Source organism: Schistocerca gregaria, chromosome 5, assembly GCF_023897955.1.
Source record: "Schistocerca gregaria isolate iqSchGreg1 chromosome 5, iqSchGreg1.2, whole genome shotgun sequence".
Classification (NCBI taxonomy): Eukaryota; Metazoa; Arthropoda; class Insecta; order Orthoptera; family Acrididae; genus Schistocerca; species Schistocerca gregaria.
Window position 1 is genome coordinate 631,497,572 of NC_064924.1, and position 18,550 is coordinate 631,516,121.

Below are 18,550 nucleotides of genomic sequence, written 5' to 3' on the forward strand. Positions count from 1 at the left end.
GTGGTGTCATCAATGTGATGGCTTTTGCAAATGTCAAATGTTGTTGTTGTTGTTGTTGTTGTTGTCTTCAGTCCTGAGACTGGTTTGATGCAGCTTTCCATGCTACTCTATCCTGTGCAAGCTTCTTCATCTCCCAGTACCTACTGCAACCTACATCCTTCTCAATCTGCTTAGTGTATTCATCTCTTGGTCTCCCTCTACGATTTTTACCCTCCACGCTGCCCTCCAATACTAAATTGGTGATCCCTTGATGCCTCAGAACATGTCCTACCAACCGATCCCTTCTTCTGGTCAAGTTGTGCCACAAATTTCTCTTCTCCCCAATCCTATTCAGTACTTCCTCATTAGTTATGTGATCTACCCATCTAATCTTCAGCATTCCTCTGTAGCACCACATTTCGAAAGCTTCTATTCTCTTCTTGTCCAAACTATTTATCGTCCATCTTTCACTTCCATACATGGCTACACTCCATACAAATACTTTCAGGAATGACATCCTGACACTTAAATCTATACTCGATGTTAACAAATTTCCCTTCTTCAGAAACGCTTTCCTTGCCATTGCCAGTCTACATTTTATATCCTCTCTACTTGGACCATCATCAGTTATTTTGCTCCCCAAATAGCAAAACTCCTTTACTACTTTAAGTGTCTCATTTCCTAATCTAATTCCCTCAGCATCACCCGACTTCATTCGACTACATTCCATTATCCTCATGTTGCTTTTGTTGATGTTCATCTTATATCCTCCTTTCAAGACACTGCCCATTCCATTCAGCTGTTCTTCCAAGTCTTTTGCTGTCTCTGACAGAATTACAATGTCATCGGCGAACCTCAAAGTTTTTATTTCTTCTCCATGGATTTTAATACCTACTCTGAATTTTTCTTTTGTTTTCTTTACTGCTTGCTCAATATACAGATTGAATAACATCGGGGAGAAGCTACAACCCTGTCTTACTCCCTTCCCGACCACTGCTTCCCTTTCATGTCCCTCGACTCTTATAACTGCCATATGGTTTCTGTACAAATTGTAAACAGCCTTTCGCTCCCTGTATTTTACCCCTGCCACCTTTAGAATTTGAAAGAGAGTATTCCAGTCAACATTGTAAAAAGCTTTCTCTAAGTCTACAAATGCTAGAAACGTAGATTTGCTTTTCCTTAATCTTTCTTCTAAGATAAGTCGTAAGGTCAGTATTGCCTCACGTGTTCCAGTACTTCTACGGAATCCAAACTGATCTTCCCCGAGGTCGGCTTCTACTAGTTTTTCCATTCGCCTTTAAAGAATTCGAGTTAGTATTTTGCAGCTGTGGCTTATTAAACTGATTGTTCGGTAATTTTCACATCTGTCAACACCTGCTTTCTTTGGGATTGGAATTATTATATTCTTCTTGAAATCTGAGGGTATTTCGCCTGTGTCACACATCTTGCTCACCAGATGGTACAGTTTTGTCAGGACTGGCTCTCCCAAGGCTGTCAGTATTCCAATGGAATGTTGTCTACTCCGGGGGCCTTGTTTCGACTCAGGTCTTTCAGTGCTCTGTCAAACTCTTCACGCAGTATCGTATCTCCCATTTCATCTTCATCTACATTCTCTTCCATTTCCATAATATTGTCCTCAAGTACATCGCTCTTGTATAGACCCTCTATATACTCCTTCCACCTTTCTGCTTTCCCTTCTTTGCTTAGAACTGGGTTTCCATCTGAGCTCTTGATATTCATGCAAGTGGCTCTCTTTTCTCCAAAGGTCTCTTTAATTTTCCTGTAGGCAGTATCTATCTTACCCCTAGTGAGATAAGCCTTTACATCCTTACATTTGTCCTCTAGCCATCCCTGCTTAGCCATTTTGCACTTCCTGTCGATGTCATTTTTGAGACGTTTGTATTCCTTTTTGCCTGCTTCATTTACCGCATTTTTATATTTTCTCCTTTCATCAATTAAATTCAATATTTCTTCTGTTACCCAAGGATTTCTACTAGGCCTCGTCTTTTTACCTACATGATCTTCTGCTGCCTTCACTACTTCATACCTCAGAGCTAACCATTCTTCTTCTACTGCACTTCTTTCCCCCACTGCTGTCAATTGTTCCCTTATGCTCTCCCTGAAAGTCTGTACAACCTCTGGTTCTTTCAGTTTATCCAGGTCCCATCTCCTTAAATTCCCACCTTTTTGCAGTTTCTTCAGTTTTAATCTACAGTTCATAACCAATAGATTGTGGTCAGAGTCCCCATCTGCCCCTGGAAATGTCTTACAATTTAAAACCTGGTTCCTAAATCTCTGCCTTACCATTATATAATCTATCTGATACCTTTTAGTATCTCCAGGGTTCTTCCGTGTATACAACCTCCTTTCATGATTCTGAAACCAAGTGTTAGCAACGATTAAGTTGTGCTCTGTGCAAAATTCTACCAGGCGGCTTCCTGTTTCATTTCTTACCCCCAATCCATATTCCCCTACTACGTTTCCTTCTCTCCCTTTTCCTACACTCGAATTCCAGTCACCCATGACTATTAAATTTTCGTCTCCCTTCACTATCTGAATAATTTCTTTTATTTCATCATATATTTCTTCAATTTTTTCGTCATCTGCATAGCTAGTTGGCATATAAACTTGTACTACTGGAGTAGGTGTGGGCCTCGTATCTATCTTGGCCACAATAATGCGTTCACTATGTTGTTTGTAGTAGCTTACCCGCACTCCTATTTTTTAATTCATTATTAAACCTACTCCTGCATTACCCCTATTTGATTTTATGTTTATAACCCTGTAGTCACCTGACCAGAAGTCTTGTTCCTCCTGCCACCGAACTTCACTAATTCCCACTATATCTAACTTTAACCTATCCATTTCCCTTTTTAAATTTTCTAACCTACCTGCCCGATTAAGGGATCTGACATTCCACGCTCCGATCCGTAGAACACCAGTTTTCTTTCTTCTGATAACGACATCCTCTTGAGTAGTCTCCGCCCGGAGATCCGAATGGGGGACTATTTTACCTCCGGAATATTTTACCCAAGAGGACGCCATCATCATTTAACCATACAGTAAAGGTGCATGCCCTCGGGAAAAATTACGGCTGTAGTTTCCCCTTGCTTTCAGCCGTTCACAGTACCAGCACAGCAAGGCCGTTTTGGTTATTGTTACAAGGCCAGATCAGTCAATCATCCACACTGTTGCCCCTGCAACTACTGAAAAGGCTGCTGCCCCTCTTCAGGAACCACATGTTTGTCTGGCCTCTCAACAGGTACCCCTCCGTTGTGGTTGTACCTACGGTACGGCTATCTGTATCGCTGAGGCACGCAAGCCTCCCCACCAACAACAAGGTCCATGGTTCATGGGGGGAAATGTCAAATATATATAGGTTTTAGTATTGCAGGTAGTAATCACAATAATCAGCAACGCTTATCAAAGAACATTACAATTTTTACATGTACCAGTTCAACAACAAACATTAGTTACCACATATCATAATTTCTATATTTTATAAAATTATACCCTTGGTTAATTAAAAACACTTTGTATGTCTAGCTTATGTATGTATAATGTTACAGTCACTATTGGTCTCTTAATGTTTACTGCTTTAAAATTCATAAAGTGAATACATTCGGATACCTTTCAATTAACATTTTTTGGCTTTGATTTCAACTATTTCTTGTTACTAATTTTCATTTACTCTCGCAGCTTATTATATTTATCAACGCATTAATGTATGAGCTCTGGTCTGTTGTTTTTAGTTTAGCTCTTTGTCTGAAGTAGTTACCTATGGACCTGGTGTTGTGGTCATATATCTCATTACGTTTAATTACTTCAGTTTTCTGGGAGACAAAACAATAATTAATTTGTAGAGGTACTAAGGACAAGCAGTGGAGTATTTGTGTTGTGTGAAAGCTTCACAGCACAAATCTTTGTAGTCCAGTCCATGCATAGTCATTAACTTTCTTTTTTGTAACAGTAGTATACATATGTAGCGCAACCCCAGATTTCCATGCAGTAGTTAATACAGGGATAGAATGTCCTGCTATACCCAGTTTTCAGGGTGTGGGTAGGACATTTGGTTAAGAAGATGCAGGTAATTACTTAGTTTAAATAAAATAGAAAGAAACTTCCACATGGGAAAAAGGTATTAAAAACAAAGATTCCAAGACTTACCAAGCGGGAAAGCGCCGGCAGACAGGCACATGAACAAAACACACAAACACACACACAGAATTACTAGCTTTTGCAACCGATGGTTGCTTCTTCAGGAAGGAGAGGGAAAGACGAAAGGATGTGGGTTTTAAGGGAGAGGGTAAGGAGTCATTCCAATCCCGGGAGCAGAAAGACTTCCCTTAGGGGAAAAAAAGGACAGGTGTACACTCGCGCGCACACGCACACACGCACACACGCACACACACACACACACACACACACACACACACACACACACACACACACACACATATCCATCCGCACATACACAGACACAAGCTTGTGTCTGTGTATGTGCGGATGGATATGTGTGTGTGTGTGTGTGTGTGTGTGTGTGTGTGTGTGTGTGTGTGTGTGTGTGTGTGTGTATGCGAGTGTACACCTGTCCTTTTTTTCCCCTAAGGGAAGTCTTTCCGCTCCCGGGATTGGAATGACTCCTTACCCTCTCCCTTAAAACCCACATCCTTTCGTCTTTCCCTCTTCTTCCTGAAGAAGCAACCATCGGTTGCGAAAGCTAGTAATTCTGTGTGTGTGTTTGTGTGTTTTGTTCATGTGCCTGTCTGCCGGCGCTATCCCGCTTGGTAAGTCTTGGAATCTTTGTTTTTAATACCTAATTACTTAGTTTAGTACACTGTACATCTATAATGGTTAATCCGCCAAAGGTTTGAGTGCCGATGGACACGTAGGAATTTACAGATGTTTACTTTCACCGTCATTATCCTACATATTTTGCTTCTGCATGAGTGTTGTGAGTTAACAGTTGCAGATACTAGCATCTGGGGTTTATTTACATAGGTCTTTAGTCCTTGAGGAAATATTGATTCTAATGCCCCATTAGTTGCTGAAAATGCCACTTTCTCACTGTCTTTGTCATACAATAAAACTGAAGCAACCTGAGCATAATGTACTATTTGTGATGTGTGGGTTAGAGAGATGTACAGTGTCATTAATGTATAAATCAAATCACAAAGGGAGACCATGACGTTCGGACCACGGATTTATTTCAAACTTTGCACACTTCCAGTAGTGTGTTAGGACACCATAATATGCAAGTAGTAAGACATACTATGTGGGCAGTTTCAGTAAAATGGGAATAGAAGTTTATATGCGTCAAATATACTGGTGCATTGCAACTCTGAGCGCTTAGGTTGCAGTAGCCAAGTGGTTAGCATTGAAGCTCCATAATAGGAGCAGCACTGTATTGCGTTCTGCTTATCCTTTCTCTTTTATTTCTTATGTGTATTTTTTTCAACATTGGTAAAATTCTTTACCCTGTTGTTATTTCATATATAAGACATTTAAAATGTTATATAACAAAAAAACTTACATTTGCTTGATCTTTTATTGAATTTCCATGTTGTTTGGCTGTTTAGTTATTTTGACTACTGCAACAAATATTATATCCATAATTATCGACAGGTACCATTGTAAATTCAATAAACGTTCATGAAAATATGCTTTATTATTTTACATTTCAAACTTCATGAAAAGGATAGATTGCTACTTACCATATAGCGCATAATTGCAGACAGGTACAAGAGACAGACTGCTGAGCATTTAAGCTTTAGACTCAAAGGCCTCCTTCTGATTCTCTCTCTCTCTCTCTCTCTCTCTCTCTCTCTCTCTCTCTCTCACACACACACACACACACACACACACACACACACAAAAAGCATGTGGCCACTCCTGAAGCCAGACTGTGAGCTACAGCACATGATCGGGGAGAATCTGGGTGATAAGGGTAAGGAGGAGGCTGGGGTGGGAAGAGGGAGGGATAGCAGGATAGGAGTGAAGGACAGTAAATAGCTTCTTGTGGGAGTATACAGGGATGAGGTGGAGAGAGGATAGAGCAGCTGAGTGCAATCAGAAGATTAGACAGAAGGCACAGGGAGAGGGGGTCGCAAAGGGAGACAAGTAAATAGACAGTGGACTCTGGGTGTATTGGTGGAATAGAAGGCTGTGTAGTGCTGGCACGGGCACAGGGAAGAGGGTAGGTGGGTGATGGACAGTGACTAACAAAGGGAGAGGCAAGGAGACTTACAGGAAACTAGGATATATTACAGGCAAGGTTTCCACCTGCAAAATTCAGAAAAAATGGTTTTGGGAGGAAGGATCCAGATAGTACAGTCTGTGAAGAAGCAGTCATTGGAATGAAGACTGTTTTGTTGGGTAGTGGCTGCAGCTTAGCTTACAGATCACATGACTGGCTTCACAGGTAGCCATGCCTGTAATGGGACAGGTGATGTTTGTCATGGGAGGATGTATGGGACAAGTTTTGCATCTAGGGATATGAACCATGAGGCAAGGGGTTGGGAGCATGGGTTGTGTAGGGATGGATGAGGATATTGTGTAAAGTTGTGGGTGGCAGAAGGGGTGGGAAGGATATTGGGTAGGACATTCCTCATTTCCCTGGTAGTGAATGTGATTCAGTTATTCCAGTCCTGGATGGTACTGAGTCACTAGGGAAATGCTCCTTTGTGGCCTGACAGTGGGGCTTTGGGAGATGGTGGGTGACTGAAGAGATAAGGCATGGGAGATCTATTTCTGAACTGGGTTGGGAGGCTAATTATGGTTTGTCAAGACCTCAGTGAGACCCTTGTTATGTTTAGAGAGGGACAACTTGTTACTACAGATGCTACGGCCACAGTTGCCTAGGCTGTATGGAAGGGACTTCCTTTTATGGCATGGATGGCAGCCATTGAAGTGGAGGTGTTGCTGGTGATTGGAAGATTTGATATGGACGGAGGTGCTGATGTAGGGAAGGTGACTTGTTTGGTTGAGTATAACCAGGTGAAGCGAATTGGGGGGCGGGCGGGGGGGGGGGGGGGGGTGTTGAGGTTCTGGAGGAATGTGGATGGGGAGTCCTCGCTCCTCACCTCCTCACCCACAATTCAAATCACAAAGATGTCATCAGTGAATCTGAACCAGATGAGGAGATTGGGATTCTGGGTGGTTAAGAAAGACTCATCTAGATGGTCCATGAATAGGTTGGCATAGGATGGTATCACATGGGTGCCCATTGCCATACCCTGGATTTATTCAGTACCATTCGTTGCTGTTACATCTATAATGATGAGCAGTACCTTTTGAAATATACCAATGGAGCCCTCTAGTCCATCTATGCACTCTGTCTTTCTACTTCTCTCATTTTCTGATACACTACCCCCCCCCCTCCCCATGCTCTCCATCTATCCTCCCAACTGCACCTAACCATCCTACCCTCTCCCCACCTCATCCCTGTGTGCTCCCTACCCTACCACACCACGTTCTCTCCGTCCCAGCCTCCTCCTTACCTCACCACCCAGATTCCTTCCCCTACCATGCGCTGTAGCTCAGTTTGGCTTTGCCAGTAGCCATGTGGGCAGAAAACTACCCTTTTCACAATATTGTCATTTATTTTAGCATATATGTTGTATGCATAAAACTTCTCATGTAATTTTCTCGAACTGACCTAAGTAGTACCCCTTACTACTAGCACACTGTGCTGTGGCAATGGACAAAAGTGTACAAAGTTTGAAGGAAATCTGACGTCCGAATGTTGTGGGCTCCCCTTGTCAATGCAATATGATTGCACAATACTTCAAAGTGATCAATTAAATTGAGCAAAAGATATGCTGTTAGAATCATTGTATCCAGTCTCAAATAATTTGAATCAGACAGTGGAAAATCCAAGAGGGAATAATGATTTGAGATACTTAATGACTTTACAATTATCAAAGCAATAGATACCAAGCTTTAATTAGTAATGGCCTAATAGTTTTTCCTACGTGCATGTTCCAGTATTTTTTCATTGCTCAGTTGTTGTAGAAACATTCAGTAATTAAGTGAACAGAAACACACTACATTGTGGATGAATGGTAAGTTTGAATGGCATGCTTCCCCCCCCCCCCCCCCCCCCCTCCCGCCCTCTGTATATTACTAAATTTTTCTTCTGTGTAATTTAGATTTTGGCTCTTACACCATCATATCTGATAAAGTCAGCCCAAAACAGGTAAACAATACTATCTCATGCCTTTGATGTCATTTTTATAGTTACATCTTAGAGAATGTAGAGTCTAGAAGACCTGATACAACATGTTAACGGTCTAAGAACTTTTAGCATTTTACGTTGTGCTTTCCAGCCTGGGTGTGGTTTTTAGGCAGTTTCTCACATTGCTGTAGATGAAAACCGGGCTGGTACCCACATCCTTCCTCAGATTCGTGATACTGAAATCAAGATTATACGGAAGAAAAATACAGTGATTTGCTGTCATATGGCAATGCATTCTTTCAAAAAATGCTGTGTGACTGTGGCTCAGCATCACCAAAAACTTTTTAGTGGTAAGCTAGGTTCTTATAGAAAGTCTGTGCAGGTTTTCGTCTCAATCTACTGACTTCTGGCATTGATTGATGTGCAATTTGCTTGACTTCGGCCAGTGTTATGTGCATGATCCAAGCAAGATACTGCAGTAATTAAGGCACTGGCCTCATTCAGTAGGAATGAGCCTAAAATCTTCATCAGGTAATCCCGATTCGTAATCTTCATGATTTCCCTAAATTGCTTCAGGAGATGCTAAGATGAAGCCTTTTATAAGATCACTATCAATTCTTTCCTTCATTCTCCATCCTCCTACATCTTAGTTACACAATCTAATGGTGACCTTATTGATGGGACATTGAATACCATGTTCCTCCATTTTCATTTTGTCTCATGTTTATCCTCTTTTTTTTTTTTTTTCCTTACTCTGCCTCCACTATTCATTCATGCTTTATGAAGGCTCTTTACACTTACAATTTCACTTTTATGAGTTGTAAATATTTGTTGAATGGTTGCATTGCCCAATTAGAGGTCCTCTTAGCTTTCTTCATTGAAACCATCTAACAGAACCCCAGACATTTTGCAAAGGCACTCTACATTCGCACTGGAGACAAAACCCAGTTTATTCAACAAATTAAGTTATAGAATGCTTCTAAGAGCAGTGCAAGCTATCTTTAAGTAAGCAGTCTGACCAAAGTTCAGTTTGTAGAGTGTTAGAATCCAGTTAGTTGTTAACGGAGACTGAAGAGCAAATACTCTTAAACAAAGTTCATGGTGAAAACCGAACCAGTAGACTGACTGGTGCACACTTCCACTGCACCAACACTGCAATTATTACGTCTGGGTCAGGCCAGCCCTGGGCAGGCTTATATGCAGCATTCTATTGGGCATGGCCTCACACCAAAAGTAATCATGTATCTCTTGTAAGATTACTTGCTGGATCAAGGAACATCATATACAGAAATGCTGGTTTTGCATAATGCGAGAGGGCCATGTGATGACAGTGAGAATGATGTCTGTAGAACTACGGTGTTAGGCACAGTTATAAACTGCCTGAATAGCCGTGGGTACTAAAGCACCTGCTTCTGGCCCTGGGGGGCACATGTATCCACACTAGCTGGCCACTGGCTGAGTGATGGCCAGTTTGCACTGGACAGCAGCTCACTTCCAGCAGAGGCAGCTTGGCTCCACATGGTTTTTCATGGGCTGTGCATAAAGTCAGTATTGGGTAGCTATTGAGTTATTCATTTTGCATTGTTCTTACACTGAAGTGCCAAGGAAACTGGTATAGGCATTTGTATTCAGATGCAGAGGTAAGTAAACAGGAAGGATAGGCACTGCTTTCATGAGTGTACCATGAATATCAGGAATCCAGTAAAACATCAAATCTCTGACATCACTGGGGCCGTAAAAAGGTACTACAAGAATGGGACCAATGATGACTTAAGAGAATCGTTCAGCATGACAGAAGTGGAACTCTTCCACAATTTGCTGCAGATTTCAGTGCTGGGCCATCAACACGCGTCAGCGTGGAAACCATTCAGCGAAACATGATCGATATGGGCTTTCAGAGTAGAAGGCTCACTTGTGTACCCTTGATGTCTGCATGACACAAAGTGTTGCCTGGGCCCATCAACACTGACATTGGACTGTTGATGACTGAAAATATGTTGCCTTGTCGAACGAGTCTTGTTTCAAGTTGTATCGAGCGGATGGAGGTGTACGGGTATGGAGACAACCTCATTAATCCATGGACCTGTATGTCAGCAGGGGACTGTTCAAGCTGGTGGAGGCTCTGTAAAGGTGTGGGGTATGTGTAGTTGGAGTGATATGGGACCCCTGATAGTGACGGGGGACATGTACGTGAGCATCCATCTGATCACCTGTGTCCATTCATCTCCATTGTGCTTTCCGACGGAGAGAGGAGAAACAAACACAAATAGATTTGAATACCAGTAATTCAGTAAATAATTTCTAACTTTTTAAGTAGTCAGCTGATGAAGGAGATTTAGAGCACTCAGTTTGGAGCTCTTGATAAGACATATTGATGGAAGTACTTACATGTTCAGTAACCTTAATAATTAATCTGAGAGAGACATTTTGATTGGGAAGTTAATTAAAATCAGCATATCTTTTGAATGAAGCCAGATACACCGACAGTAGGGCATTGTATATTGGCAGCGATTACTATTCAAAACACACACACACACACACACACACACACACACACACACACACACACCATTTAGAAGTTTTTATTATTTTTATTGTTTTATGTTAAATTTGCATAGTTTTGCTCATAACTTAAATTTTATTGAGGATTCATGAATTTTAATAACAGCAACGGAAGGCGGAGACAAAGTCCCATAAAAATGATGTACTATTCCTAATTGTACCATAAGTGGTAAAAGTACTATGAGAATAAACATTTCTCACCATTCCAAGTACAAATTGTAAGTATTTAAACTTTGCTATGAGGACAAAGATAAAGTAAGTATACGAGGATATTGAAAGGGTAATATAGTACGTAAAGAGATATGAAAATCTAATTGTGATGGGTGATTGGAATGCAGTTGTGAGGGAAGGAGTAGAAAGGAGTTGGAAAATATTGGCCGGGACAAGAATCACAAGAGGAGGATACTTGGAAAAAGCAGAGTGATACCGGAAGATTTCAGTTAAATTACATCATGGTCAGACAGGGATTCTGAAAGCAGATACTGAATTGAAAGGCATACCCAGGAGCAGACACAGACTCGGATCACAATATAGTAGTGATGAAGAGTAGGCTGAAGTTTAAGAGATTAGCCAGGAAGAATCAATACGCAAAGAAGTGGGATACAGAACTAAGCTGGAAGCTCACAAAGGGAGGGCATCAAACCAGTCAGAAGACTGATGACCTATTTTAAATTCCATATATGACCAGGTACAAAGTTTGCTGTCAACCAATTATGGTCTGTATTTGTCTGTGCAAATCTTTAACTAAATCAACAATCTGCAATCCTGTGAACTTCTGTGGTTTAGGAAACATAGTTTATCAGTACTGTTATTTCTCACTTTATTCCACTTGTAAATTGCCTGCATGTGTGTCTGTAAGAACTTGAATTTCTTTAGTTTTAACATCATTACACTTGTGCAATCTGCTTTGGGGAGACAGTAACATTTTCCTTAAATTAATTTGGAATTTTAAAATTTGCATGGAGCAAAAACCATTTGTTTCAGTGTTTTTTACTAGAGTTTGTTGCACATTTTTGACGCTCCTGTTCTGAATAAACAATCTCATGGCAAATAACACAGTTGTCTGTACCCTCACTCTTACCTGCCCTCTTCTGGTAACAATCCAACACATAAAGGCAAGACTGTAGAATGTGTCAGACAGGAGTTTTGTAAGTGATATTTATAGACAAATTTAAATATTTTTCCTCTGAAGTTGAGTTTAACATTTGTTTTCGGAGGAGGGGATAAAGATTTTTTTTTTTTAATTTGGTAATTATGGTAGTTACGTACTAGTGATGGTTGTCTATGAAGATGACATATTCAGTTCTCTCACATACGATCTTCAATCCAGTCAGATAATACAAGAAGAACACTAGGTAATTGAGGGATATCAAAGAATGGATGGTGATGGAGTGTAAGGTGCCAGGTGTCTCACCCTAAAGACATTCAGCCTGATGAGATTTCATTCAGGAGGTGATACCCTCAGGAAGCACGTGAGATGAATTTACCACCCATTAAAATTACATCGGTTTTCATAATGGTGAGAAAGCAAGCATGTATGATGATAATCTGGAATGCTTAGGATCTCAAGGCTTTCCACACATTGTGTAATACTTTTATTTTTATCTATTTCAAAATGCATTTGTATATACAACTGAATATAAGATGGAGGCAGTGACATTTTAGTTAGATTTGTTTATGGATGCAAAAGTAACATACGAAAAACCAGTATTTCAGGATGTCAGTGATTTAAGTTTCCCTTAAACTCATTGAAAAACTAAATGCAAATGTGGTTAGGTCTCCTTCACACAGTATTCATGGATCAAGAATAATTTATGCTACTAACGTACCTATGATAATTTTTACACTAAAAATTGTGAACAATATCATCATAAATAAATTTGTATATGCAGAATGAAATTTATACTCTGTAGCAGTGTGCACTGATATGAAACTTCCTGGGAGATTAAAACTGTGTGCTGGACCGAGACTCGAACTTGGGACCTTTGCCTTTCACAAGCAAGTGCTCTACTGACTGAGCTACCCAAGCATAACTCACGACCTGTCCTCATAGCCTTAATTCTGCCAGTACCTTGTCTCCTACCTTGCAAACTTCACAGACGCTCTCCTGCCCACATTCTGTTGCAGAGTGAAAATTTCATTCAGGAAACATTCCCCAGGCTGTGACTAAGCCATGTCTCTGCAGTATCATTTCTTCCATGAGTGCTAGTTCTGCAAGTTTTGGAAGAAAGCTTCTGCGAAGTTTGGAAGGTGGGAGGCACAGTTTTAACCTGCCATGAAGTTTCAAATCTGTGTATGTCTATGACATATTAAATACAAATTTAATTGTATTTTATTTCCTTATCAATTATTTTGTAGTCAACATAATGAAAGCAGTTATATATAAATAAAATCACAGAACAAAAACAAAACTTGCTTTGGACCAGAATTGAAGCCATGTCCCACAGCATAATATCTTGGTAGATTATGTGCTCAGCTGTCCCAGTGTTTCAGAAGCCGACACCATTTTAATGGATTGTAAATTCATCTTGTTCACTGTTTGAGGATGATATCTCTTGAGTGAACACCTACAAAGGTAAATGGCTTTAGAGTGAGATATCTGGTACATTAAACTACATCAAGCGAACTGCTTAACCTTGTAAATCACCAGCTCCCTCTGTCAGTCCAGGGGCAGACTACTAGTTCCTAAGGTTCAGTCACTTTAAATATTTATAAATAACAGTAATATAGTTACTGAAGACTAGTAAGAAACCTAATATCTACTAGATCGGACATGGTGCCATTATGAAATCATATATCCAACTGCTGATGATGAAGTTGTAATAAAATAGTTTGTTTCATTAATCTCTCACTAAGCTGTTTACTGGTGATCAGCACAATTTATTATGCTGAACTGATAAAAGATCATTAGCTCCAAATATAGTGGATAGCAACTCAGTATACAAATTTAAAAAATGAATAAATCAGCTGGGAAACACCAGACAGTGTTCACAGCTATGAAATGACTGAACTATTCTCACCAATAAACTGACTAATTGGCAATTTTCTGTCCTAAATGCTGATTAATTCAAAAATTTAAATAAAGTTCCCACACTTTATCCAAAACTAAGTTCAACTCTGCACAAAATAGTGAGAGAGCCAGGATATTTCTAAGTCCCACAGAATGCTAAATATTTCAAACACGTAACAAATGCAGCTGTGCAACGACTGATGCTGCCTCCTTCAACTTGCCCCAAACTTTGCCTGCCACTTCCCGTACTAAATGACCATGAGGAATGTGACCACCAACCTTCTAAAGATGGTGTAATCCCATCCAGAAAACTGTCACCCTTCTCCAACTCTCAGAACCCCCCATCTGTGATAAGTGTGCACATTGATGTCACATACGGGCCTCGAGTGATTACCCATTCTCTTATACAACTTTTGATTTATAAGTTCAGTTGAAATTGTATTTGCACCATTAGCTGTGTGCTGAAATTCCCCACTATAAACATATAATAATAATAATAATAATAATAATAATAATAATAAACCCTGTGGAGGCCTGGGAAAAGAATAGGCCTCCGGTATGTTCTGCCAGTCATAAAAGGCGACGAAAAGAACAAACCACTAATAGGGTTAACCCCCCTTTTAGTGTGATTAGTTGGTTCAGGGCACAACTAAAGAAGCCTCGGACAAGTGCCGTCATTGTTGGCTTGAACCCTATGCCCACCCACAATGGTAAAGACACTGCTAGCCAACTGGAAAATGATTTAAATCCAAATAGAGGTGTTTTGGAGGATATGCTTCCTTCAACCACCCTAGAAGGAAAACAAAGACAGAGGATCAGATGGTCAGATGGTCAGATGAAGTTAATCGACACCTCATGTTCTGTTATTACCAAGCTACAAACCTAGGAACCAACACAACTGGATACAGATCACAAGTATACACAACACTTATTACCAGATACTCAGAATTAAAATTTTTAACAGAACGACGACTAGCTGATCAGATCCGTGTAATAATCAAAAATAACAGGATACCCCAATCACAATTAGAAAACATCAAACAACAAGTACAACAAATACTGGAACAAAATAATGTGCAATCAGAAGAAGAAGAAGAAAATACAGTAATGGACTCCAACATCCCAGAGCAAACAAACAAAGAACAACACGGATCAATTAAACAATCAGAGGAAAACAAAATCTTAAGACAGCCACCAGAACAAGCACAAATAGAACACGAAGTGACACACATGTTGGATATAGAAGAAAAATTTCAGCTGACGTATATAGAATACAAAGACAGAAATACAGACATTAGACCATTCTTGCATAGACCGCCAAATAACCCACAAGTCGAAACAACAATAAAAACTATCAACACAATCATACACAACAAAATAAATGAAAACACAACTATGGAAGAGTTACAACTACTGGTTTATATAGGAGCAGTCACTACACTAAATATACACACTAGGCAGAGATCAGAACCAACCAACACACAGAAGAAACCCACAAAACCAGCATGGCAACACAGGCTACAAATCCGAATTGAAAAACTGAGAAAAGACATCGGACAGCTAACACAATTTATAAGACATGAAATATCAGACAAAAAACGAAAAAGGTTAGGTAAAATCTCACAGCAAGAAGCGATAGAGCAATTAGCTGAAAAGAAGCAGAAATTACAAGCTTTGGCCAAACGACTTAGAACATACAAAAAAAGTGAAAATAGAAGGAAACAAAACCAAACATTCAACACAAACCAAAAGAAATTTTACCAGACAATAGATAACACACACATTAAAATAGACAATCCACCAAACATAACATACATGGAACACTTCTGGAGCAACATATGGTCAAACCCGGTACAACATAACAGGCATGCACGGTGGATAGAAGCAGAAACAGACACACACAAGAGGATACCACTAATGCCTGAAGTGATAATTTTGCAACATGAAGTCACCAAAGCAATTAATTCTACTCACAATTGGAAAGCCCCTGGTAAAGATAAAATAGCAAATTTCTGGCTAATGAAGTTCACCTCAACACATTCACATCTAACTAAATTATTTAACAGTTACATTGCAGACCCATACACATTCCCCGATACACTTACACATGGAATAACTTATATGAAACCTAAAGATCAAGCAGACACAGCAAACCCAGCTAAATATCGCCCCATAACATGCCTAACAACAATATACTAAATATTAACTTCAGTCATTACACAGAAATTAATGACACATACAACACAGAACAAAATTATAAATGAAGAACAAAAAGGATGTTGCAAAGGAGCACGAGGATGTAAAGAGCAACTGATAACAGATGCAGAGGTGACATATCAAGCTAAAACTAAATAAAGGTCGCTACACTACGCATACATTGATTACCAAAAAGCTTTTGATAGTGTACCCCACTCAGGGTTACTACAAATATTGGAAATATACAAAGTAGATCCTCAATTGATACAGATCCTAAACATAGTAATGAAAAATTGGAAAACCACACTTAATATCCAAACAAATTCAAATAATATCACATCATGACCAATACAGATTAAGCGTGGAATATACCAAGGAGACTCATTAAGTCCTTTCTTGTTCTGCCTTGCTGTGAACCCATTATCAAACATCCTAAATAATACAAATTATGGATACAATATTACTGGAACATACGAACACAAAATCACACATTTGCTATACATGGATGATCTAAAACTACTGGCAGAAAAAATCGACAACTCAACCAATTACTAAAGATAACAAGTATTCAGAAACGATATAAATATGATTTTTGGGACAGACAAATGTAAGAAAAATAGCACAGTCAAGGGAAAACACACTAAACAAGAAGATTACATATTGGATAACCACAGCGACTGCGTAGAAGCAATGGAAAAAACAGATGCCTATAAATATCTAGGATACAGACGAAAAATAGGAATAGATAATACAAATACTAAAGAAGAACTAAAAGAAAAATATTGACAAAGACTAACAAAAATACTGAAATCAGAATTGACAGCAAGAAACAAGACAAAAACTATAAATACTTATGCTATACCAATATTGACCTACTCATTTGCAGTAGTGAAATGGAGTAACACAGACCTAGAAGCACTCAATACACTTAGACGATCACAATGCCACAAATATAGAATGCATCACATACCTTCAGCAATAGAAAGATTCAGATTAAGCAGAAAGGAAGGGGATTTATCGACATAAAAAACCTACATTATGGACAAAGATTCAAGACTTACCAAGCGGGAAAGCGCCGGTAGACAGGCACAATAAAATAACACACACACACACACACACACACACACACACACACACACACACACACAAAATTTCGAATTTCGCAACCGGCGGCTGCTTCATCAGGAAAGAGGGAAGGAAAAGGAAAGATGAAAGGATGTGGGTTTTAAGGGAGAGGGTAAGGAGTCATTCCAATCCCAGGAGCGGAAAGACTTACCTTAGGGGGAAAAAAGGATAGGTATACACACACACACACACACACACACACACACACACACACACACACACAAGCAGACAGTTGTCTGCTTGTGTCTGTGTATGTATGTATATACTCGTACACACACACACACACACACACAGTTGTCTGCTTGTGTCTGTGTATGTATGTATGGATGTGTGTGTGTGTGTGTGTGTGTGTGTGTGTGTGTGTGTGTGTGTGTGTGTGTACGTACGTGCACGAGTATATACCTATCCTTTTTTCCCCCCTAAGGAAAGTCTTTCCACTCCTGGTATTGGAACGACTCCTTACTCTCTCCCTTAAAACCCAAATGCTTTCATCTTTCCTTTTCCTTCCCTCTTTCCTGACGAAGCAGCCGCCGGTTGCGAAAGCTCGAAATTGTGTGTGTGTGTGTGTGTGTGTGTGTGTGTGTGTGTGTGTGTGTGTGTGTGTGTTGTATGTTATTTTATTGAGCCTGTCTACTGGCGCTTTCCCACTTTTTAAGTCTTGGAATCTTTGTTTTTAATATATTTTTCCCATGTGGAAGTTTCTTTCTATTTTATCTACATTATGGACAGGTAGACAATTACTAAAATTCTTTATAGAACGAGCAGAAACTAGCAAAATACACAAAGCAATCACTCATATAAATACATCAGCTACACCACTGCAATTTCATAACCACTTCTACAACCCTTTAGATCACATAACATCAACAGATACAAATAAAGTAAATTGGAAAAAGAAAACACTATATGGCAAGCACCCGTATCATCTAACACTGCCACACATCGATCAAGACGCATCCAACACATGCCTAAGAAAAGGCAATATTTACAGTGAGGCAGAAGGGTCATGATCGCAATACAGGATCAAACAATAAACACCAGATATTACAGCAAGCATATTACTAAAGATCCCAATACCATAACAGATAAAACAGACTTTGCAAACAACAAATAGAAACAGTAGATCACATCACAAGCGTATGTACAATACTAGCAAATACAGAATCCCCCAGAAGACATGACAATGTAGCAAAAATAATACATCATCAACTTGCCATACAACATAAACCAATAAAACAACACGTTCCCACATACAAGTATGCACCACAAAATGTACTGGAGAATGATGAATACAAATTATACTGGAACAGAACCAATATAACAGATAAAACAACACCACATAACAAACCTGACATCATACTCACCAATAAAAACAAGAAATTAACACAACTAATCGAAATATCCATACCCAATACAACAAATATACAGAAGAAAACAGGAGAAAAAATTGAAAAATACGTCCAACTGGCTGAGGAAGTCAAGGACATGTGGCATCAGGATAA

The 18,550-nt window shown here is 39.6% G+C and overlaps 1 protein-coding gene across 3 annotated transcripts in view; it reads left to right on the top strand.

The window, feature by feature from the left end:
• Positions 1–18,550, top strand: part of LOC126272207 (MAU2 chromatid cohesion factor homolog) — a 179,790-nt gene that overhangs the window by 112,343 nt on the left and 48,897 nt on the right. The gene's annotated exons all lie outside the window — the stretch shown is intronic.